Source organism: Schistocerca cancellata, chromosome 8 (assembly GCF_023864275.1).
Source record: "Schistocerca cancellata isolate TAMUIC-IGC-003103 chromosome 8, iqSchCanc2.1, whole genome shotgun sequence".
Taxonomy (NCBI): domain Eukaryota; kingdom Metazoa; phylum Arthropoda; class Insecta; order Orthoptera; family Acrididae; genus Schistocerca; species Schistocerca cancellata.
In genome coordinates, this window is record NC_064633.1 from 542,393,588 (window position 1) to 542,420,834 (window position 27,247).

The following is a 27,247-nucleotide window of genomic DNA, read 5'->3' on the forward strand; positions in this document are numbered from 1 at the left end:
TGAACTGACACACAGGAAAGTGACACTAAAGTTTAACGGAGTTCCTTGGAGCGGCGGCTAATGACGGATTCGCTGGCGAAAGTTGGAAAGGGCCCGCTTTGTTTGTGGCACTCCTGATAGAACTTCTGCACACTGTTTTATGGTTCAAATGGCTCTGAGCACTATGGGACTTAACTTCTAAGGTCATCAGTCCCCTAGAACTTAGAACTACTTAAACCTAACTAACCTAAGGACATCACACACATCCATGCCCGAGGCAGGATTCGAACCTGCGACCGTAGCGGTCGCGAGGTTCCAGACTGTAGCGCCTAGAACCGCTGAAAGGTGGCTACACTGAGTCACAGCGCCAGAGATAGCGCCAAAGAGTATTATTCAGCCGCCTCCACAGGCAGTGCTTGTTCAGAAGCGGTGGTAGGCAGTGCTTGTCGAGAAGTCGTCGTGGAGAGTGCTTATTGAGAAGTGGGCAGTAGGAGTTCTGATGTAGCCGTGACTAGTTGTGAGCATGTTGTATGCAGTTGTTCTGATGGGCTAGACAGCCGATGCTGTTCGATTGCGGATGTTGTAATGATCAGAGTGTATGTTTCGTCAATATATATGAAGGTAAATAAAATTTTTTTTTTTTATTTCAAATGTCCTAACTAACAATGTCTCTTGGTCACAGGTTCAGTCAACAAAGCATCTGGCTTGTGTTCATGTATTAGAGTGTAATTCTGGTTCTTATGTGCAATTATAGTTTTTTTTTAATTACTTCATTGTAGATGGCGTTTAAAGCATCTTGTCGTATTGAGGAAGAACCGTGCCAGATGTGTACGTTGAATCACACTTCCACACACAGAACAGTTACATTTGTGCTTTGTTGTTTCGTAGCTTTTATAGTTGCTGGGGACTTAATTAATTAATTGTGTTAACAGAAGTTTTCTTTCATTCTTTGTTGTTATTCTATGCAGTCAGATTGCGGAGTAATACTAGTCAGGGCCAACCGGTTACGAGACTGCGTAACCGGACAGACAGCGACCAAAAATTAAAAATTATTTGCATAATATATAATTAAGCCCCCATGCACCGCTCGGCCACCCCGGCCGGCATACTGTTCTAGTTTTTGAGATTTCTCCATATTATTGCTTGTAGGAAACACATTGCCATTATCGTTCCCCGCATTAAGTTACAGCATATTATTCACTTACGATGTTTCTTTCACACACAGTAAATCCATCCCCTCAGAATACCTTATTCTACTTCTGATGTTTCTTTCACACACAGTAAATCCACTTCCTTACTGATGTCTTGTGTGAACCGGAACTCGGTAATTTGCGAAAGTATTTGAGCATCGCCCGTGTGGGCGAATGTTTTAACGCAGTCTCAGTCTCCTTTCTTCTATAATGTGTATGAGGCCTCCCTTAGCTGGAGGCAAGACAGTTAATTGCATTCGGAACTTTCTGTCGTAAATTACCTTCAAATGTCGTAAAAGGACTCTAGTTGGTATTTTCCTTTTTGTAGAATGCACATAGGGGTGCAGCTTACAAACTTACATGAATATATTGAAAAAAATAGTGGATATGCCACTAACTACGACGTACAAGGCGTTCATTTTAACTGAAGAAATGCCTTGAAACCTATACGCCGGACAAAAAAATTTATAATTCGAATTTGTTTCCTCGTTTCGTGACAGATTGTGCTGTAATCGGAGGTATATAAATGGGTACACAATAATAATTTACGACATGCTACTCGAAGGCCAGCCGGCCCCTGTGGTCGAGCGATTCTAGGCGCTTCAGTCTGGAACCACACGGCTGCTAAGGTCGCAGGTTCGAATCCTGCCTCGGGCATGAATGTGTGTGATGTCCATAGGTTAGTTAGGTTTAAGTACTTCTAAGTTCTAGGGGACTGATGACCTCAGGTGTAAAGTCCCATGGTGCTCAGAGCCATTTTGAACTCAAAGGCCCTTCAGTATCCAAGGGCACATGGGACCTCACATCCACGCTGAGAGGGTAGGACTCACCAGTGCCCCATAACTTCTAATTGGAAACGACATTCGCAACGTCAGATTTCACCGAAATATTGAACAGGGGACTACTCGACGCGCCACCGTGGTCGTGTAGCGAACCGTGACGTATCATGACAGGCAGTACACTGCGAATGGAGATCACGTATCGTGCAGACGTAGAACAGATAGCGGCTCCAAGCATTACAATACTCGCGCAGTGGTTATTGCCAACACACTTACCTATCATTTGAAGAACAGACGTGCAAATGGACGATGAATGTTGGAAACACAGAAGAAAAAATTAGATTATTCCTGAAATACGGAGAGTGTAGGAGAGGCTCCTGTTGTCTTGCATGCCGAACGTTTCCGGAGAAAGCTCGCTCTCGTTCGTTCTTTTACAAGGTTGTGAACGTTTTTATATCTGATGGCAGCGTACAGACCGGCATTAGGAAACGAAGCAAATGTGTCACAGGGGAAGCTAAGGAAATACACTCCTGGAAATGGAAAAAGAACACATTGACACCGGTGTGTCAGACCCACCATACTTACTCCGGACACTGCGAGAGGGCTGTACAAGCAATGATCACACGCACGGCACAGCGGACACACCAGGAACCGCGGTGTTGGCCGTCGAATGGCGCTAGCTGCGCAGCATTTGTGCACCGCCGCCGTCAGTGTCAGCCAGTTTGCCGTGGCATACGGAGCTCCATCGCAGTCTTTAACACTGGTAGCATGCCGCGACAGCGTGGACGTGAACCGTATGTGCAGTTGACGGACTTTGAGCGAGGGCGTATAGTGGGCATGCGGGAGGCCGGGTGTACGTACCGCCGAATTGCTCAACACGTGGGGCGTGAGGTCTCCACAGTACATCGATGTTGTCGCCAGTGGTCGGCGGAAGGTGCACGTGCCCGTCGACCTGGGACCGGACCGCAGCGACGCACGGATGCACGCCAAGACCGTAGGATCCTACGCAGTGTCGTAGGGGACCGCACCGCCACTACCCAGCAAATTAGGGACACTGTTGCTCCTGGGGTATCGGCGAGGACCATTAGCAACCGTCTCCATGAAGCTGGGCTACGGTCCCGCACACCGTTAGGCCGTCTTCCGCTCACGCCCCAACATCGTGCAGCCCGCCTCCAGTGGTGTCGCGACAGGCGTGAATGGAGGGACGACTGGAGACGTGTCGTCTTCAGCGATGAGAGTCGCTTCTGCCTTGGTGCCAATGATGGTCGTATGCGTGTTTGGCGCCGTGCACGTGAGCGCCACAATCAGGACTGCATACGACCGAGGCACACAGGGCCAACACCCGGCATCATGGTGTGGGGAGCGGTCTCCTACACTGGCCGTACACCACTGGTGATCGTCGAGGGGACACTGAATAGTGCACGGTACATCCAAACCGTCATCGAACCCATCGTTCTATCATTCCTAGACCGGCAAGGGAACTTGCTGTTCCAACAGGACAATGCACGTCCGCATGTATCCCGTGCCACCCAACGTGCTCTAGAAGGTGTAAGTCAACTACCCTGGCCAGCAAGATCTCCGGATCTGTCCCCCATTGAGCATGTTTGGGACTGGATGAAGCGTCGTGTCACGCGGTCTGCACGTCCAGCACGAACGCTGGTCCAACTGAGGCGCCAGGTGGAAATGGCATGGCAAGCCGTTCCACAGGACTACATCCAACATCTCTACGATCGTCTCCATGGGAGAATAGCAGCCTGCATTGCTGCGAAAGGTGGATATACACTGTACTAGTGCCGACATTGTGCATGCTCTGTTGCCTGTGTCTATGTGCCTGTGGTTCTGTCAGTGTGATCATGTGTTGTATCTGACCCCAGGAATGTGTCAATCAAGTTTCCCCTTCCTGGGACAATGAATTCACGGTGTTCTTATTTCAATTTCCAGGAGTGTAGCTGCACTAGTGGCAGTGAACTACAATGCACCGGTAAGCCCCGGCATTACACAGCTTCCGTAGGCAATATTGTCACATTACTCATCGTCATAAGTACCACCCACACCACGTGTCACTGCATCAAGAACTTCTGGCCCCGGTTTCCATAACCGGGTAGTGTTTTGTGAATGGGGACGTCAACAAATGCAAATGAGCCGCACGTTCTTAGCCGAGGTACTATTTTCCGATGAGTCTACATTCACAAACCATCGCAGCGTCAACCGGCATAACATGCATTACTAGAGCATAGGCAATCCCCACTGCTTACGACAAGTTGAACATCAACGTATTTCGTCGGCTAATGTATGGTGTGGCATCATGGGGAACAAACTCGTTCGTCCGGATTTTATCGACGGCAATTTGAACTGGTGCAAATATCGAACGTTTTTGGAGCAGGAACTACCGGCATTACTGCAGGATGTCGCCCTGGACCCTCGACAACATATGTTGTTTTAGCATGACGGTTGCCCAGCGCGTAACGCAATTGAAGCACGGGAGATATTAGACGGTGTTTGCATTGGTCGGTGGATCGACGGAGGTGGCACGAATGATTGGCTCGCTAGGTCGCCGGATTTGGGGATATTTAAAAGATAAGGTGAACCAGCAAGTGCCAATTAGCCGTGAAGATATAATCGATCACATCGGAAACACCTGTGCTGACAATCCCGCAGATATGATTCTATCCTGTGTACAGTCGTTTGAAAAGCGGATCATTAAGTGTATCGACATTGGCGGTACTACGTTTGAGCACTCCCTTTAATTGGAAAAATGGAGTAGCGTTCGCCTCGAGCCAAGGCCACAGTGGTGCGCCGAGTAGTCGGAGGATTACAACATTGTGAACGGGGGTTCCAATTAGGAGCTATGAAATATTGGTCTGTTTACCCACGCAGTGCAGATGTAGGTTCCACGTACCGCTGGATATTCAAGGGCCTTTGAGTAGCATGTCGTAAATTATGATAGTGTAGCCATTTCTATTCCTCCTTTCACAGCGCTATCTGTGGTGAAACGAAGAAGCCGGCCACTGTGGCCTAGCGGTTGTAGCCGCTTCAATCAACAATTAGCAAAACTGGACACGGAAATGTGTCTATGTATTTTAATGAACAGCCGACACGGTAGTTCAGCGAGTTCGGCCAGAGAGCTAGCTGCTCACTGTAATAAAAAACTGAGTAAAGGGATCAACAACGAACTTCAACGGGTTCAACGGGTGTCATGTGGCGTCCGCCACGACAAAACACAACGAACGAAATGCAAAAAAAAAAGAAAAGAAAAGGGTCCGGAACCACGCGACTGCTTCATTCGCAGGTTCGAATCCTGCCTCGGCCATGGATGTGTGTGATGTCCTTAGGTTAGTTAGGTTTAAGTAGTTCTAAGTTTTATGGGACTGATGACCTCAGAAGTTAAGTACCGTAGTGCTCAGAGCCATTTGAACCATTTTGAAACGAATAAAATGCTTCAGACACAACGCAAGCAGATTTTGCCGTAGAATCGTAATCTGCAATAAAAGACGCGGGTTCCTATTGAAATTTGCCTCCGCCGCCCACGCACAGAGTGGGGTGGGGGTTAAGTGTGGTATCATTTGATGTCCCCCTCAGCCGGCCAGGGTGGCCGAGCGGTTCTAGGCGCTACAGTCTGGAGCCGCGCGACCGCTACGGTCGCAGGTTCGAATCGTGCCTCGGGCATGGATGTGTGTGATGTCAGGTTAGTTAGGTTTAAGTAGTTCTAAGTTTTATGGGACTGATGACCTCAGAAGTTAAGTACCGTAGTGCTCAGAGCCATTTGAACCATTTTTTTTTTTTTATGAACCGCTCCGAGAGCAATAAATTGGAATTAGAAGTTTTTTTTGATCCGACGTGTAGGTTTCGAGATATTTCAATATCTTCAGTTAAGACGAACACCCTGTATAAGCGTGTATTTGGTGAAAGGAAAGGGGTGTGTGGATAGGGGCCACAGTTTTATTCCTTGGCTGTTGTAATGATGTTTCGTAAATTATGTGCACTGTGAAAAACAAAGTGAAGTCTTAACATCATCATTGTTGGACGACTTTTGCATTCTATCTGTTGCTTGCTTATACTGTTAACTAGCGAATTCACTTTATATGTCAGTAATGTTTTGTAAAATGTTATCATGTAAATACAGTGAAGCTAAATCACACCTTGTCCACGTCTGTTTCATTTTCTCTGATGTTTGGTCCCATCTTCTACAATTACCTATTCAAGGCCATTAGAACCATGCAACAGGTTCCTGTGACCCGATGTGACCCGCCTTAACTGTATCTGCCTTTCCATATTTCATCCTCTAGTAGCTGTGAAGCTAAGTCCTTTTATCACCTGTAAGTTTCAATGTCGCAGTATAATGAACAGGGCATCCAGTGACCATGTGTAATATATTTCTTGGGGCATCCAGTGGTCACGTAAAGTACATTTCTTTGAATTAGAATCAAGTCGCCTCTCACCAAACTCCGAATTAGTGTGTTTATTTGTGGCAGTTAGTGGCGTATCCACTCCTATATTTGCTTTTCAGTATATTCTTATAGGTTTACTTCTCGCACAGGCTGCACCCACTAGTGAGTAGCACAGATTTTTCTTGTAATGGTGAATCCAGTCACTTTAAAGTTTGCAGTTGCATGTCAGGCATTTTGAGTGCTCAACCGTTACTATGTGTAGAAGTCTGAGGTTGTCTTGGTCAATCAAAATATAAGATGAGGTGGTATGATGAAAAGGTGTTAAATCGTCCTTCACTTTCATAAAGGTAGTTATAAAAACCAAGCAAAGTCAGATGCACGGTAACGTGGCTTCACCTTGCCTAGACGTGCTTTCAGACAACAAGTAGCAACTTTAAAACTGGCTTAAGTGTAGTAGGATTCTCTTTATACATATCTGCTGCTACTTTACAGCATATAGACGTACATCTTGCGGAACAGGGACAAGAAACATCTGTAATGAATAGAGCGTATATACAGTTACATGGTCCGTGTCGATGTTGTAACAAACTGCAGTTTTAAAGACCATGACGTGATGAAGTGTAATGTTGATTAGACATAGCGCAATAACAAGAAAATGGTTCAAATGGCTCTGAGCACTATGGGACTTAACTTCTGAGGTCATCAGTCCCGTAGAACTTAGAACTACTTAAACCTAACTAACCTAAGAACATCACACACATCAATGCCCGAGGCAGGATTCGAAGCTGCGACCGTAGCGGTCGTGCGGTTCCGGACTGTAGCGCCTAGAACCGCTCGGCCACCCCGGCTGGCGGCGCAGTAACACTTCATGTTGTTACGTACTCAGTACACATGGATTTAGTGGACGGATAAGAGAACAGAAACTGAAGGATGGCTAACAGACTGTACCGGAATAAGTACAAGACATGCGATGCACACCATGTTTCCCCCATTGGATAAAAGAAACAAGACAAGCGGCTCCATTATAGAACGACGGAGGAGAAAAATGAGCTGTATGGAACCCGATCTAAAATACGCAATACCAGTTTGTGTGGGTGACAATGCTTGAGTCAGCACTGTTTAATTTGCCCGTGAAATGCCTTTGGTACAGAGTACTGCATGGAATGCGGAAGAACTACTACATCCCTACCATTCACGGCTATTGTAAGTTGTAACCCTTTGAGGTCTACCTAATTTAGGTTAATGATTATTACTAATGTTTAATATTGGCAAGTACACAAGCCCCGAATGAACTTTCGTCAACACATTCAAAATCCACTGCTTCCGCAGGTGTACTGATCTTTTTGACACCATGTTTTTGTCTAGAGCTGCAGTACAGGGCTTCTGTAGAATTTATTTTAGTTCTGAATAACAAGAAAACCTTTCTGTGATGGTCGTTTGTTTTCTTCTACTGGCAGCTCATATTAGAATTTATTAATCAAGTATCTAGACTGGCTGACGATAAAATCTTTTGAAGCGAAAATACTGTTCCAGTTCGTGTGATGTACAGTATGTGTCAGCTCCCGTTGATGTTGCCACCAAGCCCCTCCCTGCCTTAAAGCTGGACAGCTTCTTTTGGAATGGTGGCTTGTGGTGTCAGTCAAGCTACATATTCGAATTACATCACGTGTTTTACTTCAAATTTTATTATTTAAAATTGTGCTGAAGACTAATTTTGTGCACTATTCAGCGCATGGGAATAGAAATTGGACTCTCTCAAAGAGTGTTGTTTCTGTTGTCATGCACATTACGTTTACACCAGGTTGATCGTACAACGGGCACTAGAAGATAGGAAGGTTAAAAAAGTAAAAAAAATCCAAATTAAAGATAGAGTAGAATGTTGTTATTGTGGATAACAAATTATAATCTTGGATTCGGAGGGCACGAATCTGGAATCAGATTTTGTAAGCCAGGGTATTTTGAAAGCTATCCATCTTTCGATGTGGATGCCTTCTGCTTATTGTTCTTTTTCTTGTGCTTTTTCCCCGCATCAGCGCAGGGTCGGCGCGGTTATATACGAATCTGTCGGGGTTAATTCAAGAGGTGGTGGCCGTATGCTCCTCCTGTCTCTCTCGTCGGTACGCCCCCCCCTCCCCCCCCCCGGCCGACCTTTGCTGGCCGACATCCTCCCCCTCCCCTGGACGGAATATGTGTGCCCTAGCCGCCAAATGTAGTGTTATTTATGCGGAAGCGAGCGAAAATATTCGAAATGCTTATGAATTGTGTGATTGAGGAAGGACTTCGATACCAGCCCGACATTCACCTAGTAGGATGTGGGAAACCACCTGAAAACCACATACAGGCTCGATGGCACACCGACCCTCGCCGTTAATTCGCCTAGCGGACTCGATTCCGAGCAGGCGCATGGCCCCATCCCGAAAACGGCGGTTTAGCACGCACGGGTATCCGGATACCTTAATTAACTAATGTTAATTACAACATTAGATTTTGTGTGAATCGAGGCAAGCCTATTATGATTTGTTTGCACTGAGATATCTCAGCAGCTTCAAGATACTATTTTTAAAAAGTGTAAAAAGTAGGTTGAACTGTGTTCGTGTTTGTGGTTTGTAGAATTAAGTCATGGAAGCTGTCCCGTACGAAATCGATTATGTCACTGTGAAGAATTTCGCATTCACTTATGGAAGTGTTTCCTACGCTGTTCCCAAGAGGTGTACTTATTGGCTAAGATTCTTCCGCTTACTATTAATGGCACACCGTTATTAGATCGACAGTGATAGGTGGTAGTGATGGGAGGAGGAATCTCTATCGAAATGGTATTGTTTTTGTATCACCGAGTCGACCTCCTATTACTTGTTATCTCACGCGCCCTGTCTGGATAGTTACTTCCGAGATGGCGGCATGGCACGAATCTTCATCTGTGTTGAAATAAAATTCATTTTTCAGATATCTCAACTGCTTCCCGGAGTTTTCTTCTACAAATTTTACTTTCTTTTACTAGAATTACGCTATGCTATTAAAACGTTTATCCTCACCATTGTCCTTCTGTTGCTCCGCTGTTGTAAATTTCAAAATTTGATTTCAAGCTTGAGGCACCACTATCATTTCCCTCCTCCACTGTTCCATTGACGAGTTGTGCGTGTCAAGAGCGACTATCGGAAATCCTACGCATGTCATCTAATCTCTCAGAGTTTTTCGTCGTGGTCATTTCGCGAGACATATATATGAGGGAAACTTGCATGTTGCTCAGCTCTTCATGGAAGTTCTCGCAAATTCCAACGGTAAGCTACTCCGTGATACAAATTGCCTCTCTTGTAGCATCTACCACTGGAGCTTGTCTAGCATCTCCGTGAAACTCCCGCACTTACTAAACGATAATTTGATGAAATGTGCAGCTCTTCTTTGATCATCTCTCTCTCTCTCTCTTCTGTTAATCTGATCGTTCAAGGGCTCCACACTGACGAGCAATAATCAAGAATCGGCGTTCCTCTCTTTCTGTATTCCACTTCTTTCCTTAATGTCAGCCTGGAATATAAGCTGCACGATATTTCAGTGTACATGCGTAATTTTCTTAGAGTTTTACTTGGCGATGCAACAGACATCAGAGCACCAAGGAAGCGAGGAAAGCAGCAACAAAGGCGCCGCAGTGCTACATAATAAGGTATTAAGAAGTCATGCTTCGTAATTTCAACGCCAGAGCACCCTTGCGATCGCCAAAAGTTGCAGTAAGATCCAAGCACGGTGACCCAGAATAATTACTGAATTATCATAGTTAGGCAAAGAGCGCTGACGAGACGAATAAATTACCGCAACGCACCATAAACATAGGCTCAGCTCGTTAAAAAATAACGGGTCTTCCGGAGCTCGATGACCCACGCAGTCTTGCCACTATTCTGTCCATGTCACTGGAACCAGAGATAATTATGCTCCACCGAGTTTCAGTGAAACCATAAGCTGATCGATGTTGCCGACTTCAACGCCGAGATGCAGACGACCTCATGCAGACAACAGGCATGGTGAGCAGTTTATGCCTGCTGGTACATCGAGGATGAAGAGAAGACTGGTGTGAGGCCAGCCCTCCACCAGTGAGGGTCAATCGAGACGATCTGCAAGCTGCCATCTCCACCCTGACCAAGTGTGGTGCATTCACGGGGCTCCCTGGTCGACCCACAAACATAGACTGCAGTCTTGGTCGCGTCGCGGTGCATTACCAGGGAGTAGTCGTCACGACAACCAACATCCCAGACTTCACTACCAGAACGCTGAGGTGTGAACCGTGCTGTACCGCGGAGAAATAACTGATATTGCAAGTACCGTTGTGTCGCTGATGCCTCCCTCACTCTGTACTCAGCCTCCAGCACACAGTGTGTCCCCATCTCCTTGGGTTACAACACGAGTGTTTGTTTGCATGGTTATTCCACTTCAGGCCGGCGCAAACGGTTATTCACAAGGGGAACTCCTCGTCGCCCCTCAGTCAGATTTAGTGGTAAGATGGTCCAGTTCAAATGGTTCAAATGGCTCTGAGCACTATGGGACTTAACATCTGAGGTCATCAGTCCCCTAGGACTTAGAACTACTTAAACCTAACTAACCTAAGGACATCACACACATTCATGCCCGAGGCAGGATTCGAACCTGCGACCATAGCGGTCGCGCGCTTCCAGACTGTAGCGCCCAGAACCGCTTGACCACACTGGCCGGCGATGGTCCAGTGGAGAGCCCGTCAAAAACTGAACACAGACCAAGCATGAAAACAGGAAGAAGGTGTACTGAACTTTGAAATAAGAAGCAAAATAGAAACAGTGAACGGTCCAAGCTCAAGATGTGGAACATCGAGCGAAATGGGAGAACAACAACGGCGTCGTGGTGGTGTGGTCATGCTGTTGGACTGCGACGCAGAGACCCCTGTTCATATCTCCCTCGTGCCCCTTCCTTTTTCACAAAATTATGAACTGTCCGCCCTGTCATTGACGTGTGTGTTCGCTGTATTCAGAACTGTGTCTGTGTCGTGGTGTGATGTCGGTTTGCAACAGCGGCGTGTAAATAAGGGACCTTCACATCTACCACATAGCGCTACAGTCTGGAACCGCGCAACCGCTACGGTCGCAGGTTCGAGTCCTGCCTCGGGCATGGATGTGTGTCATGTCCTTAGGTTAGTTAGGTTTAAGTAGTTCTAAGTTCTAGGGGACTGATGACCTCAGACGTAAAGACCTATAGTGCTCAGAACCATTTTCTACCACATGTTATGAATCTTGCGTTCCTTTTTGGGAGTTTTGACTCTTGAATTCCATTGTTGAAACGTGGTTCACACCCATTTATTTGTTATTTTTCATTTCTGTGAGAGGTCTATGCGGTTTTCGCGTGCTTCCACTATTCATAGCATTTACTTGCGACGATAATGTATTCTTACCAACGGCACATATTATATAACCAATGTGCAGTATGACAATTGCCAAGACTGCAGAAGCAGAATAGACACGTCAAGGACCTGACGGAAAGATCATAATTTTATGACAAAGGAAAACAGGCAGGAGGGAGATATGAACACGGACCTCCCGCTTTGCAGTCCAACACGATGACCACGGAGCCGCGACCCCGTGAGTGTAGCAATTCACTTAGTGTTGCATATCTTGAGCTTGGACCGGTCACTGTTTCTATTTTGCTTCTTCTTTCACTGTTCAGTAGACCTTTTTCCTGTTTTAATGCTTGATCTGTGTTCAGTTTTTGGCGGGCAATCCACTGGGTCATTTTACCAATAAATGGGGCGTTTCCCTTGTAAGATGCATTTTACGGTTGTTACCGTTTCCAGTAATTTGTTGCCAACAGCGTAATCGAAAAGCAATGGATCTCCTCACATATTTACGCGCAATATGCTATTTTAATGTACGTTCATGGTTAACTGCCGTTCACTGCAGAAATCATTGCTCCAATGATGGTCCACCTGCATTCCACTGCAGTCCAATGATTTGCAGTCTCCCCGTGGGTAATAGCATTGTCTGCAAAGAGCTTCGTGGAGCTGCCGACGTTATCCAAAACGTAATTTATTCGTGTTTTAGACAGTAACGGCCCTACAAAACTCCTCTGACGAAGAAAAATTTAGTCCCATTGACATCAAGGCCATAAGAGACTGAACACAAGCTCGGATCGTTTCGACCATGGGGAAGGAAATCGGCCGCACCCTTTCAAAGGAACCATCGCAGCGTTTTCCTGGAGTGTCTTAGGAAAATCGCGGAAAAGCAAAATTTCAGTGGGGGGACATGGATTTGAACTATCATCCTCCCGAATGCAAGTCCAGTGTTCTAACCACAGCGCCGCCTCGCTTTGCCACTCCTGTGGGGGTACTCCTAAAATTTCCTTTAAATCTGTCGATCCAGTCAAAAATTTTGTCCGTTACTCGGTAGGCTCATATAATATTCATTAAGCGTGTCTGTGGAACTGTGTGGAATGCCAACCGAAACTGAAAAAAAGACATCGTCCGGGATGCCTCCGTCTACGGTGCTTTGGACTTCCTGGATGAATGGAGTCAGCTGAGTGTCACTATCTGTTAAATTGTATGGTCAAGTGTGTCTCAACTTCTAAGGGACCAAACTGCTGAGGTTATCGGTCCCCATACTTACACACTACTTAAACTAACTTATGCTAAGAACAACACACACACCCATGCACGAGGGAGGACTCGAACCTCCGACGGGAGTCACCGTGCAGTCAGTTTTAATTTAATCGTGTGACCCCATCTGCTTGGGTTACAACACGAGTGTTTGTTTGCGTGGTTATTCCACTTTAGGCCGGCGCGAACGGTTATTCACAAGGCGAACTCCTAGTCGCCCCTCAGTCAGATTCAGTGGTAAGATGGTCCAGTTCAAATGGTTCAAATGGCTCTGAGCACTATGGGACTTAATATCTGAGGTCATCAGTCCCCTAGAACTTAGAACTACTTAAACCTAACTAACCAAAGGACATAACACACATTCATGCCCGAGACAGGATTCGAACCTACGACTGTAGCGGTCACGCGGATCCAGACTGTAGCGCCTAGAACCGCTCGCACACACCGGTCGGTCACACTTCCAGCACCACTGTCATTTCCCTCCTCTCCTGTTCCATTGACGAATTGTGCGTGTGAAGAGCGACTGTCGGAAAACCTACGTATGTCATCTAATTTCTCAGAGCTTTTAGTCGTGGTCATTTCACGAGACATATATGTGAGAGAAAGTTGCACGTTGCTCAACTCTTCATGGAAGTTCTCGCAAATTCCAACGGTAAGCTACTCCGTGATACAAATCGCCTCTCTTGTAGCATCTACCACTGGAGCTTGTCTAGCATCTCCGTAAAACTCCCGCACTTACTAAACGATAACTTGATGAAATGTGCAGCTCTTCTTTGATCATCTCTCCCTCTTCTGTTAATCTGATCGTTCAAGGGCTCCACACTGACGAGCAATAATCAAAAATCGGCGTTCCTGTCTTTCCGTGTGCCGTTTCTTTCCTTAATGTCAGCCTGAAATGTTCGCTGCACGATATTTCATTGTACATGCTTAATTTTTTAAAAGTTTTACTTGGTGATGAAACATACATCATAGCACCAAGAGAGCGAGGAAAGCAGCAACACAGACGCCGCAGTGCTACATAATAAGGTTTTAAGAAGTCATACTTCGAAATTTCAGCGCCAGAGCGTCACTGCGATAACCAAACGTTGCAGTAAAATGCAAGCTCGACTCAGAATAATTACTGAAATACCCTAGTGAGGCAAGGAGCGCTGACGAGACGAATAAACGAGGGCAAGTGCGATCATACACGCACAGGCAACGCACCATAAACACAGGCTCAGCTCGTTAAAAAATAACGAAGCTTCCGGAACTCGAAGTCCCACCCGGTCTTGCCCCCATCCTGTCCATGTCATTGGAACCAGAGATAATGATGGTCTATCGAGGTTCAGTGAAACCATGACAAGCTGGTCGACGTTGCCGAATTCAACACTGATATGCAGCCAACCTGATGCAGATCACAGGCATGGTCAGCAGTTTCTGCCTGCTGGTACGTCGTGGACGAAGAGAAGACTTGTGTGAGGCCAGTCCTCCACCAGTGAGGGCCAGTCGAGACGATCTACAAGCTGCCATCTCCACCCTGACCAAGTGTGACGCATTCACGGGGCTCCCTGATCGATCTACAAACATCGACTGCAGTCTTGGTCGATTCAAGGTGTATGACCAGGCGTAGTCGTCACGACAACCAACATTCTTGACCTCACTACGAGAGCGCTGAGGTATGAGCCGCGCTGTACCCCAGAGCGTCCTGGCATGCGACGCCTTCCTGTCCCCACTAGAGATGGGCAAACTCGTTCATCCTTGGGAACTAGTTCACTGCTGATCGTTCTTTTTTGCGAACCGTTCATTTTTACTCGTTCAACGTTCATTTGTGCTTGGTATATGGTTGTTATGAAAAACTGAAAAATTCTAGTGTAGGTGACTGAAGGATGGATGGCACCAAGAGGGGGCACTTGCCTCCACCCTGGAGTATAGAGTTTTTATTCATTACAGAATTCTTACGCACTTTTACGAGGTGCATTCAAGATCTAAGGCCTCCGATTTTTTTCTAATTAACTACTCATCCGAAATCGATGAAACTGGCGTTACTTCTCGACGTAATCGCCCTGCAGACGTACACATTTTTCACAACGCTGACGCCATGATTCCATGGCAGCGGCGAAGGCTTCTTTAGGAGTCTGTTTTGACCACTGGAAAATCGCTGAGGCAATAGCAGCACGGCTGGTGAATGTGCGGCCATGGAGAGTGTCTTTCATTGTTGGAAAAAGCCAAACGTCACTAGGAGCCAGGTCAGGTGAGTAGGTAGCATGAGGAATCACTTCATACTTGTTATCACGAAGAAACTGTTGCGTAACGTTAGCTCGATGTGCGGTTGCGTTGTCTTGGTGAAACAGCACACGCGCAGCCCTTCCCGGACGTTTTTGTTGCAGTGCAGGAAGGAATTTGTTCTTCAAAACATTTTCGTAGGATGCACCTGTTACCGTAGTGCCCTTTGGAATGCAATGGGTAAGGATTACGCCCTCGCTGTCGCAGAACATGGACACCATCATTTTTTCAGCACTGGCGGTTACCCGAAATTTTTTTGGTGGCGGTGAATCTGTGTGCTTCCATTGAGCTGACTGGCGCTTTGTTTCTGGATTGAAAAATGGCATCCACGTCTCATCCATTGTCACAACCGATGAAAAGAAAGTCCCATTCGTGCTGTCTTTGTGCGTCAACATTGCTTGGCAACATGCCACACAGGCAGCCGTGTGGTCGTCCGTCAGCATTCGTGGCACCCACCTGGATGACACTTTTCGCATTTTCAAGTCGTCATGCAGGATTGTATGCACAGAATCCACAGAAATGCCAACTCTGGAGACGATCTGTTCAACAGTCATTCGGCGATACCCCAAAACAATTCTCTTCACTTTTTCGATCATGTCGTCAGACCGGTTTGTGCGAGCCCGAGGTTGTGTTGGTTTGTTGTCACACAATGTTCTGCCTTCATTAAACTGTCGCACCCACGAACGCACTTTCGACACATCCATAACTCCATCACCACATGTCTCCTTCAACTGTCGATGAATTTCAATTGGTTTCACACCACGCAAATTCAGAAAACAAATGATTGCACGCTGTTCAAGTAAGGAAAACGTCGCCATTTTAAGTATTTAAAACAGTTCTCATTCTCGCCGCTGGCAGTAAAATTCCATCTGCCATACGGTGCTGCCATCTCTGGGACTTATTGACAATGAACGCGGCCTCATTTTAAAACAATGCGCATGTTTCTATCTCTTTCCAGTCCGGAGAAAAAAAATCAGAGGCCTTAGAACTTGAATGCACCTCGTAGATGTAATTTCTGTGATTCTGCAGAAACTCTCGTTTAGCTAACTGTAGCGTTGTGTGGCTGATCGCAGGGAAATAATACAGGGTGGCGCACGGCAAACCGGCCCCGAGTACAGACTGCTCGCCAATTACGGACGATGTGTTGCCCGTTACGAGTAGATACAACAGACAGACAAACATGTAATGATTAGGAAGTGAAGAAATAACAAGCTAATGCAAGGAACAATTTATGACGATGTGTAGAGAGCTGGAGAAGAGAACATGAAAATCTCACGCGACGCGCGTGGGATATAGCTCGTCTAGTCTTGTAAACCTGCTGGTGGCTGTTTCCCAACTTAATAGACCACAAGTGTCTTGTATAAAATTCTTCGTTTCGACTTCCACTACATAGCTATGCTACATTGTAAGCAATAATCGTTTACACCCTATATATACTTCACGTTGTCTCTGAGTTCGTAGGCGAAGTAGAGACTTTATGGAAGCATAAAATAAAATGTGGTTTTCTCATCATACTTGCGTCACACGCTTAGTAAAAATTAGGTTTTTATGTTGCATTATTAAGGTTAATGCAGCAATAATAATAATAATGATAATAATAATAGTAATTAAGTTCGCAGTAATAGTTTTTGGTTTGAAAGGTCCTTCTGAACAAATGTTTTTGAGATAGTAAGTAAATACGATTTTATGGCAATCTATGTCTTTTCAAATGGAGAGGCACCGCTTTTCCTACTAAGCCAAAATGACCTGCCTCGGACATGGATGTGTGTGATGTCCTTAGGTTAGTTAGGTTTAAGTAGTTCTAAGTTCTAGGGGACTGATGACCTGAGATGTTACGTCCCATAGTGCTCAGAGCCATTTGAACCATTTTTGAAACCAAACTAGCAGGTAATGCAATAATAATTAGAGCCTTCCTGAATGTAATGTTTTGTATATGAAAGATATACGAAAATCGTTTTATATGAATTTTCTTACACTAAAAATTAAGCAAATTATTGGAAGTTAGTTGCTAAATCAAGTCGATGAAACCAAAAAATATATGAATAACAAAAATACTTGCCTTCTTATAAGTATGTGTTCTGCTGTTCATCGAAATAACGAAGTGAGTTGATATTCCCTTTTGCTACCTGAAAAGATGTACCTATTCACACAACGTAATTTTTATGTAATTTACGTAACTATAAAATACGTTTTGATTACCGGTCGTGGACGCTGAATAGCGAGAGCCAAGTGCAAGAACAATTTGGAACACTTGTAAAATGGGCGAGCGCAGTGAACGAAACGAACAACTGGATACTGAACTAACTAGGAGCAGTCGGAAGTGGAACTGAGCCAGGTGGTTATGCGAAGAACGACGAGCGCGGCCGACGGAGACCGAGACTGAGCCGAGCACGCGACCGAGGCTGGAACGAGAACTGCCGAAGTGACCGTAGCGGCCGAAGTGAACTAGTGAACTATGAACCGATCGTTCCTCGTTCCCGGGAACTATAAGTAAACCGCCGCGACCGAAGTGAACTATGAACCGATCGTTCCTTGGAATTCGTTCCTCGGTCCTTTCGTTCACCTTGGTGAACCGTTCCTTTGCACCCGTTCGTTCGTGAACTACCCATCTCTAGTCCCCACGCTGCCGCCATGCCGCCAGCACAGCAGGTTGTTGCCGTGGGTCTCTGACCTCTGGCAGCGACGTCACGATTCGCTGACGAGGCGTCAGCATTTCTGCGTGGCACGCTCTTATGCCTGTCCACCATCCAACACCACAAGACACTTAACTACTCTTCAAATCTAACCTGAGAAATAACTGATATTGCAAGTACCGTTGTGTCGCTGATGCCACCCTCACTCTGTACTCAGCCTCCAGCACACAGTGTGTCCCCATCTCCCTGGGTTACAAAACGAGTGTTTGTTTGCGTGGTTATTCCACTTCAGGCCGGCACGAACGGTTATTCACAAGGCGAACTCCTCGTCGCCCCTCAGTCAGATTTAGTGGTAAGATGGTCCAGTTCAAATGGCTCTGAGCACTATGGGACTTGACTTCTGAGGTCATGAGTCCCCTAGAACTTAGAACTACTTAAACCTAACTAACCTAAGGACATCACACACATCCATGCCCGAGGCAGGATTCGAACCTGCGACTGTAGCGGTCGCGCGGATCCAGACTGTAGCGCCTAGAACCGCTTGACCACACTGGCCGGCGATGGTCCAGTGGAGAGACCGTCAGAAACTGAACCCATACCAAGCATGAAAACAGGAAGAAGGTGTACTGAACTTTGAAATAAGAAGCAAAATAGAAACAGTGAACGGTCCAAGCTCAAGATGTGGAACATCGAGCGAAATGGGAGAACAACAACGGCGTCGAGGTGGTGTGGTCATGCTGTTGGACTGCGACGCAGAGACCCCTGTTCATATCTCCCTCGTGCCCCTTCCTTTTTCACAAAATTATGAACTGTCCGCCCTGTCATTGACGTGTGTGTTCGCTGTATTCAGAACTGTGTCTGTGTCGTGGTGTGATGTCGGTTTGCAACAGCGGCGTGTAAATAAGGGACCTTCACATCTACCACATAGCGCTACAGTCTGGAACCGCGCAACCGCTACGGTCGCAGGTTCGAGTCCTGCCTCGGGCATGGATGTGTGTCATGTCCTTAGGTTAGTTAGGTTTAAGTAGTTCTAAGTTCTAGGGGACTGATGACCTCAGACGTAAAGACCTATAGTGCTCAGAACCATTTTCTACCACATGTTATGAATCTTGCGTTCCTTTTTGGGAGTTTTGACTCTTGAATTCCATTGTTGAAACGTGGTTCACACCCATTTATTTGTTATTTTTCATTTCTGTGAGAGGTCTATGCGGTTTTCGCGTGCTTCCACTATTCATAGCATTTACTTGCGACGATAATGTATTCTTACCAACGGCACATATTGTATAACCAATGTGCAGTATGACAATTGCCAAGACTGCAGAAGCAGAATAGACACGTCAAGGACCTGACGGAAAGATCATAATTTTATGACAAAGGAAAACAGGCAGGAGGGAGATATGAACACGGACCTCCCGCTTTGCAGTCCAACACGATGACCACGGAGCCGCGACCCCGTGAGTGTAGCAATTCACTTAGTGTTGCATATCTTGAGCTTGGACCGGTCACTGTTTCTATTTTGCTTCTTCTTTCACTGTTCAGTAGACCTTTTTCCTGTTTTAATGCTTGATCTGTGTTCAGTTTTTGGCGGGCAATCCACTGGGTCATTTTACCAATAAATGGGGCGTTTCCCTTGTAAGATGCATTTTACGGTTGTTACCGTTTCCAATAATTTGTTTCCAACAGCGTAATCGAAAAGCAATGGATCTCCTCACATATTTACGCGCAATATGCTATTTTAATGTACGTTCATGAAATATAAACGGATTGAGTGCCAAATAGGAGGAACAAAGTTAGAACAGGTGGACGGTTTCAAGTACTTAGGATGCATATTCTCACAGGATGGCAACATAGTGAAAGAACTGGAAGCGAGGTGTAGCAAAGCTAATGCAGTGAGCGCTCAGCTACGATCTCTTCTCTTCTGTAAGAAGGAAGTTAGTACCAAGACTAAGTTATCTGTGCACCGTTCAATCTTTCGACCAACTTTGTTGTATGGGAACGAAAGCTGGGTGGATTCAGGTTACCTTATCAACAAGGTGAGGTTACGGATATGAAAGTAGCTAGGATGATTGCAGGTACTACTAGATGGGAACAATGGCAGGAGGTTGTCCACAATGAGGAAATCGAAGAAAAACTGGGAATGAACTCTATAGATGTAGCAGTCAGGGCGAACAGGCTTAGATGGTGGGGGTCATGTTACACACATGGGAGAAGCAAGGTTACCGAAGAGACTCATGGATTCAGCAGTAGAGGGTAGGAGGAGTCGGGGCAGACCGAGGAGAAGGTACCTGGTTTCGGTTAAGAATGATTTTGAAGTAATAGGTTTAACATCAGAAGAGGCACCAATGTTAGCACTGAATAGGGGATCATGGAGGAACTGCATAAGGAGGGCGATGCTCCAGACTGAACGCTGAAAGGCATCAGTCTTAAATGATGATGATGATGATTATGATGTTCATGGTTGGCTGCCATTCATTGCAGAAGTCATTGCTCCAATGATGGTCCACCTGCATTCCACTGCAGTCCAATGATTTGCAGTCTCCCCGTGGGTAATAGCATTGTCTGCAAAGAGCTTCGTGGAGCTGCCGACGTTATCCAAAACGTAGTTTATTAGTGTTTTAGAGAGTAACGGCCCTACAAAACTCCTCTGACGAAGAAAAATGTAGTCCCATTGACATCAAGGCCATAACAGACTGAACACAAGCTCGGATCGTTTCAACCATGGGGAAGGAAATCGGCCGCACCCTTTCAAAGGAACCATCGCAGCGTTTTCCTGGAGTGTCTTAGGAAAATCGCGGAAAAGCAAAATTTCAGTGGGGGGACATGGATTTGAACTATCATCCTCCCGAATGCAAGTCCAGTGTTCTAACCACAGCGCCGCCTCGCTTTGCCACTCCTGTCGGGGCACTCCTAAAATTTCCTTTAAATCTGTCGATCTAGTCAAAAATTTTGTCCGTTACTCGGTAGGCTCATATAATATTCATTAAGCGTGTCTGTGGAACTGTGTGGAATGCCAACCGAAACTGAAAAAAAGACATCGTCCGGGATGCCTCCGTCTACGGTGCTTTGGACTTCCTGGATGAATGGAGTCAGCTGAGTGTCACTATCTGTTAAATTGTATGGTCAAGTGTGTCTCAACTTCTAAGGGACCAAACTGCTGAGGTTATCGGTCCCCATACTTACACACTACTTAAACTAACTTATGCTAAGAACAACACACACAACCATGCACGAGGGAGGACTCGAACCTCCGACGGGAGTAGCCGTGCAGTCAGTTTTATTTAATTTAATCGCAGGAGAGCTTCTGTAAAGTTTGGAAGGTAGGAGACGAGATACTGGCAGAAGTAAAGCTGTGAGACCGGGCGTGAGTCGTGCTTCGGTAGCTCAGATGGTAGTTCGGCGCTAGCGGCCGTGCGAAGCGGAGGTCCGATACTTCCGCCTGTGCGGCGTGTGCGAGTGTTTGTTTACTTGTGGACTTAGTCTGCGCGCGGGCTAGTAACAACGATCATGGCGAACAAGTACAGGAAAACTACATTACGATTCAATTTCTGCAAAGACTACGAACGACCAAAGGCTTTAGCAGTGGAACGATTCATTCGAGAGGACGTCAAGATACCGCCAAACGATATTATCGGAATTCATCTGTCCATCGTTAGTCCCACGGTGTATGTTAAGATGGTCAATGACGCGGCGTGTGAGAGAATTCTACAGGCGACAAAAGCAGGTCTCCGATTTTGCCATAGTGACGGGAATGTCGGCACGGTAACTGTAGAACATGGTGGTCTGGGTGTACGGACAATACGTGTTTTTGAGCTGCCATTTGAGCTCCCGGCTGACGAAGTTATCGAGGCTTTTAAGCCATACGGCACGGTACATAGTCACACAGCTGAACGCTGGACACAATTCACCACGTACCCAGTTCTTAACGGAGTGCGACAGATCACTATTGATCTTCAGAAGCATGTACCGTCCTATCTTACAATTGGTGGTTGTCGGGCGGTGGTGATTTACGTTGGTCAACCACGTACATGTTCTGGCTGTGGCCAGGAGGGACACCTCAGGTCGAACTGTATGCAACGGCGGATTACGCAACTGCCTTCAGATGTGCGGGAGCCGTCGCCGGCGATGACAGTACTACCGATCACCTATGCCAAAGCCCTCACTGCGTCCGCTGATGACCGAAAAGACACAGCCCTGGTGGAAGATCAAGATGGCACTCTCCGAAACCTTGTAGCAGACGTCGGGATGACAGAGGATGCTGCTCCATCGAGCATACAATCTACGGCGATATCAGATGGGACCGAACTCCCACCAAGCACACCTATAGTACACGAAGCAGTTCCAGCCACTACGGATGCTGTTCCGTCTGGAACGCACTCTGTGACGACAACATCAGTTTCGACCGAACTCCCGCCAAGTACAACGATGGGACTCGAAACACTTCCTGTTGCTACGGATGCTTTTCTGTCGGGCAGCCGTGATTCCCTACAATCTGAGGACACGGAAGGAAGATCACGCAAATAACGTTCCCCGAAGAGGAGAAAAAGGCGTCGTCGCACGACATCTCCTAGGGATGACTCCCCTTGCCCCGACGACGATTTGCCTGTGGACCAAGACGACACAACAGCCTCTACGAAACAGGATGAGGCAATGGAAACTGTTCGATCAGACCCGCAGCGGTCTGTCACATTGACGGTACCGGGACGTAGTGATGCTGAAGAGGAATCACAACCAGTTGGCTCTCCAGACACAGATGCTGTGGCACTGGATACGACTATATCACTGCCTGCAAAGATGTGGTATGACGATATTGAGGAGGCGCCGGACGTCATACAGAGGCAGCCGGCGCTCACGAAGACGGCCTAATAATTGCTGAAGGTGTAGGGAGAGGGGCGAGAGAACGTCTTATAACTCGACCCCCAGCGCCGATGCAGGGAGATGGTGTTGCACATCGACAGAGTGGGATTCAACGCCATGCGAACCGTATTGCGACATTAAATATAAATGACGTGCGTTCACCGGCCAAAATACACGTACTGAAGGAAACGATTTGGGCATCTGATGTGGATATTGCTTTGCTGCAGGAAGTCCACATAGCTGCACTCCCATACATCGCAGGCTACCAATCCTATTCGTCACATGGAGATCACAATGGGAGTGGGGTGGCAGTTTACGTGCGAGATGGCTTCCCAGTGGAAAACGTGTGTTACCTTCCGTCGGCCAGGGGAATGGCTTTCACGACGTTTGGGACACGCATCATCAATCTTTATGCACCGTCGGGAAACAATCGGCGGCGGGAAAGGGCGCGATTTTATGCAGAAGACATTGCCCCACTTTTCCATGGACGTTATGAATGTGTAATAATTGGTGGAGATTTCAACTGTGTTCTCAGCCAGAAAGACCAATGGCCGCAGGCAAACATCAGCCAAGAGTTGCGAATCGTTGTCAACGACCTTGTACTTAGTGACACGTGGGAATTACGACATGGAGATGCACCGGGATACACCTATGTGACAAGTCATTCGGCGAGCAGGTTAGATCGCATTTATATCTCACGCGCTCATGCAAATGATGTCCAGGACGCGGAACGCTGGCCATTGGCATTTTCCGATCACAGCGCTTACATCTGTACGGTGCTTCTTCCCCGTAGAGAGGTGTGGAACAGTAAGGCCCCGTGGAAATTAAACATTCAACATCTACATGATCCTGAATGCCGTCACCGTATCCTTGAGACATGGACGATGTGCGAGCGAAGGGTTGGAAGGTATGCGACGAAGCTTGATTGGTGGCTGACTTGTGCTAAACCGGCGCTTCGCCGTACGTTCATCTCATATAGCAGGGAGATGGCAGAATGGCGCCGCCGTACGACCGACTTTTATTTTGCAGCGCTGTGCGACCTGGACGATGGTCCGCCGGGACAGGACGTCTGGATCGAACGCAAAAGGATGAAAGCTAAACTAGTGGCATTAGCTCGGAAACATCTTCAGGGAACCATGGTGCGCGCCAGATGTCACGATACGATAATGCACGAGATTCCTTCCATGCACCACGTCGTGAATGAACGAAAGCACCGACGACGCGTTTTGGTACGGGAATTAATTACCCGCGGAGACCGAAGAGTGACGCGTCAAGCGGACATTGTCTCTGCATTCCTCGACCATTACCAACACATCTATCGGGAAGAAGCAGCCCCTGTCGATGACCTCGAACGTATAGCCAAGTACGTCTCCCGTACACTGACGGTGGAAGCCGCGGGAACCTTACTGGAAGCCATTAGCTGTGAGGAAGTACATGATGCGATCGCAAAGGGTGCGTTGAATCGGTCCCCAGGCATTGATGGACTTCCTGCTGAATTTTATCGAGAATTTCGCAACGAAATGGCACCGCGATGGACGGAAATGTACAACGAGATGTTAAATTCCGATGCGCCTATTCCACCGGCTTTTATGGAAGGCCTCTTGGTGCCAGTACATAAACCGAAGCCAGGAATTACGGTCACACATTATCGCCCCATCACCCTGCTTAATGCCGACTATAAGATCTTTGCACGGTTGCTAGCGTCCCGGTGTCGTATGTTAATTCGTAGCGTTCTCTCTCCAGAACAGACGACACCGGGTGGATCGGTGAATGTGCAAACAGCTAGTGGCGAATGCCGTGATGTGATAGCGCTGGCGGAGGAGTGCCGGCTTAAAGCGGCGATGGTGGCGGTTGATTTTGACAGTGCTTTTGATAAGGTGCGCCACAACTATCTGTACGCTGTACTGGAACAAATGGGATTTCCAGACCGTTTTACTGGTCTCATTAGAAGGATTTATGGGGGCGCACAATCCTTGGTACAGGTTAATGGGCGTATAGCAGGGCCCATTCAAATTCGACGATCCATTCGCCAGGGCTGCCCTCTTTCGATGCTGCTGTTCGCGATAGCGTTGGAACCATTAATTGGGTGGCTAACAAATTCTCTTTCTGGGATGGAACTGCGGGGCTACACCTTCAAATGTCGTGCCTATGCGGACGACCTCCTGCTGCTCGTTCGTTCTGAAGAAGAGGTGAAGACGGTCCTTGAACTGTTGTTGGACCACAGTGTGACGGCGGGTAGTGCAGTGAACATGAACAAATCGGCAGCAATGCCGGTTGGAAGGGGCCTTACGCCAGAAGAAATCAGTCCGTTTCCTTATGTGCAACGATTCCGCTATCTCGGCATAGACTTTACCTCATCTGTAAAACATACTGCGGCAGTTAACTACCGACGTATTTTACAGACAACACGTACCATGGTCCGACAACATCTCCTACGGCACCTTGATTCTTTGCAGCGAGTCGAATATCTAAACACTTATATGGTTTCTCGAATGGTGCATATTTCGCAGATCCTGCCCCCTACCACTCACGCTCGGACGTCGACTTCAATCAGCACTAGGCTATTTTATGATGATTGGATCGCCCCTCAAGGTGCGATACACAACGCTCACGCTCCCTACGGACAAGGGGGGACTCGGACTTACGAATGTTCACTGCCGAGCGACGGCGCTCCTTCTAGCCACGATGTACAAGCAATGGCGTAGCGGGCGTGATTCCCTTACAACCCGCCTACTGGATCTCCTAGTCCCAGCGTCCCTCACACCTCCGGTAGCGGTGGGCAACATTACGCCACATTTTGCGCATGTATCAACATTTATCGTGGAACTTAGTTATGTCAGAGACGAGCTTCCGCGCACGAGACCACCATGCGCGAAGGATTTTTATGTTTGGCTGCAACGAAGGATAAGTCGTAATGTCATTGAACTCAAACACCCCAAGTTGCATTGACCGACGATTTGGAGACATGTGCACCAAAAATTCCTTCCTACCTTCGTTCGGGCACTGTGGTTCTGTCACCTGTGGCAAGTTCAACACCAACGAACGACTCTATGCAACTGGACTAGTGGACACTCCACTATGCCCGAGATGTCGCCAAGTGGATGACGACCATCACCGCTTGACTTGTATCGCGGTGGAGGACGTATGGCTCCTAGGAAGACAGATGGTGGCTTGCTACCTCCGTGTGACCCCGCAACATATTACACCTGCTTCCTTCTTACATCCGGAGAGTGACTACTTTCCGGCGACTAAATCACACTCGATCATCTGGGTCAAAGGTTGGACGATCGCGTACCTCTATGGGGATGCTGCCAAGTCGCGACTCGACTTTTGGTATTTCTTGCAGCAAGCCCACAATGAGGTTCATAGATGGTCACACTATGGGAAAACCTTTGCCAGCTATCTTCACGCAGTCTTCCTCGACCCCCCACGCAGTTGGGATGTGCCGGGTGCAGTCGGTGTGCACATTTGACAGCTGATAATGAACCTCACGCTTCTCTCACCGCTCCATATATAACGCACATACTATACCATGAAATGATCTACATGTTCCTTTTAACAGAGTGATCTTTATGGAAAATAAAAAAATAAAAACAACATCCCTGTATCCCTGTTCCTTTACATTTGTGATTTGTTTTACAATGATTTTTTTTGTTTTTGCAAAAAAAAAAAAGATGGTAGAGCACTTGCCCGCGAAAGGCAAAGGTCCCGAGTTCAAGTCTCGGTCGGGCACACAGTTTTAATCTCCCAGGAAGTTCTATAACAAAATTGTTTGTATTGCTCACAGGTGTCCAGCTGTGTGCAGTCGTTCACATAACTCGATACTTCGATAGAGTACCTTTCCGTAATCTTCAGGTGATGATTGTATAATGAGCGTCTGTACTCCTTTACACCATAATCTCGACCCAGTCCTCCCCTCCTGCCTGGCTGCACATCGCGTCGGGTAGGGCTGTGGGGGGGACGCGATCGTCAAACGCTGGACGCGTACTCCGGTCCCTCACTGAAAGGAGGGAAGAAAGGTCAGCGTTCAGCGTCCCGCCAACGGCGAGGTCAGCAGAGACGGAGCACAAGCTCGGGTCAGATAAAGATTCGGAAGGAAGATGGCTGTGCGCTTTCAGAGGAACCGTCCCGGCATTTGCCTTAAGTGAATTAGGTAAATTACTGAATTATTTAAATAATCTGCACCGGTTACTTATTTTCTGCTGCTTAGCACAACGCATTTCGAGAGAGTTTATTCCCATTTTCAAGTGCATTTGTGCTTTTGTTTGGACGAATATGTTTGATTTTTCTGTCTCTCTTGCGTCTTTTCGAAGTTACGAAGTACTACGCCTTGTCCATTACGCAGAATATCACACATACACAAATCATCACTTAAACTGTTTGTTAGGTATACGAATAGTGTACGCGATGATTTGCGTGTGTGTAATATTTTGTGTGCCAAGCGGTTAAAGGCGCTATAGTCTGGAACCGCGTGACCGCTGCGGTCGCAGGTTCGAATCCTGCCTCGGGCATGGATGTGTGTGATGTCCTTAGGTTAGTTAGGTTTAAGTAGTTCTAA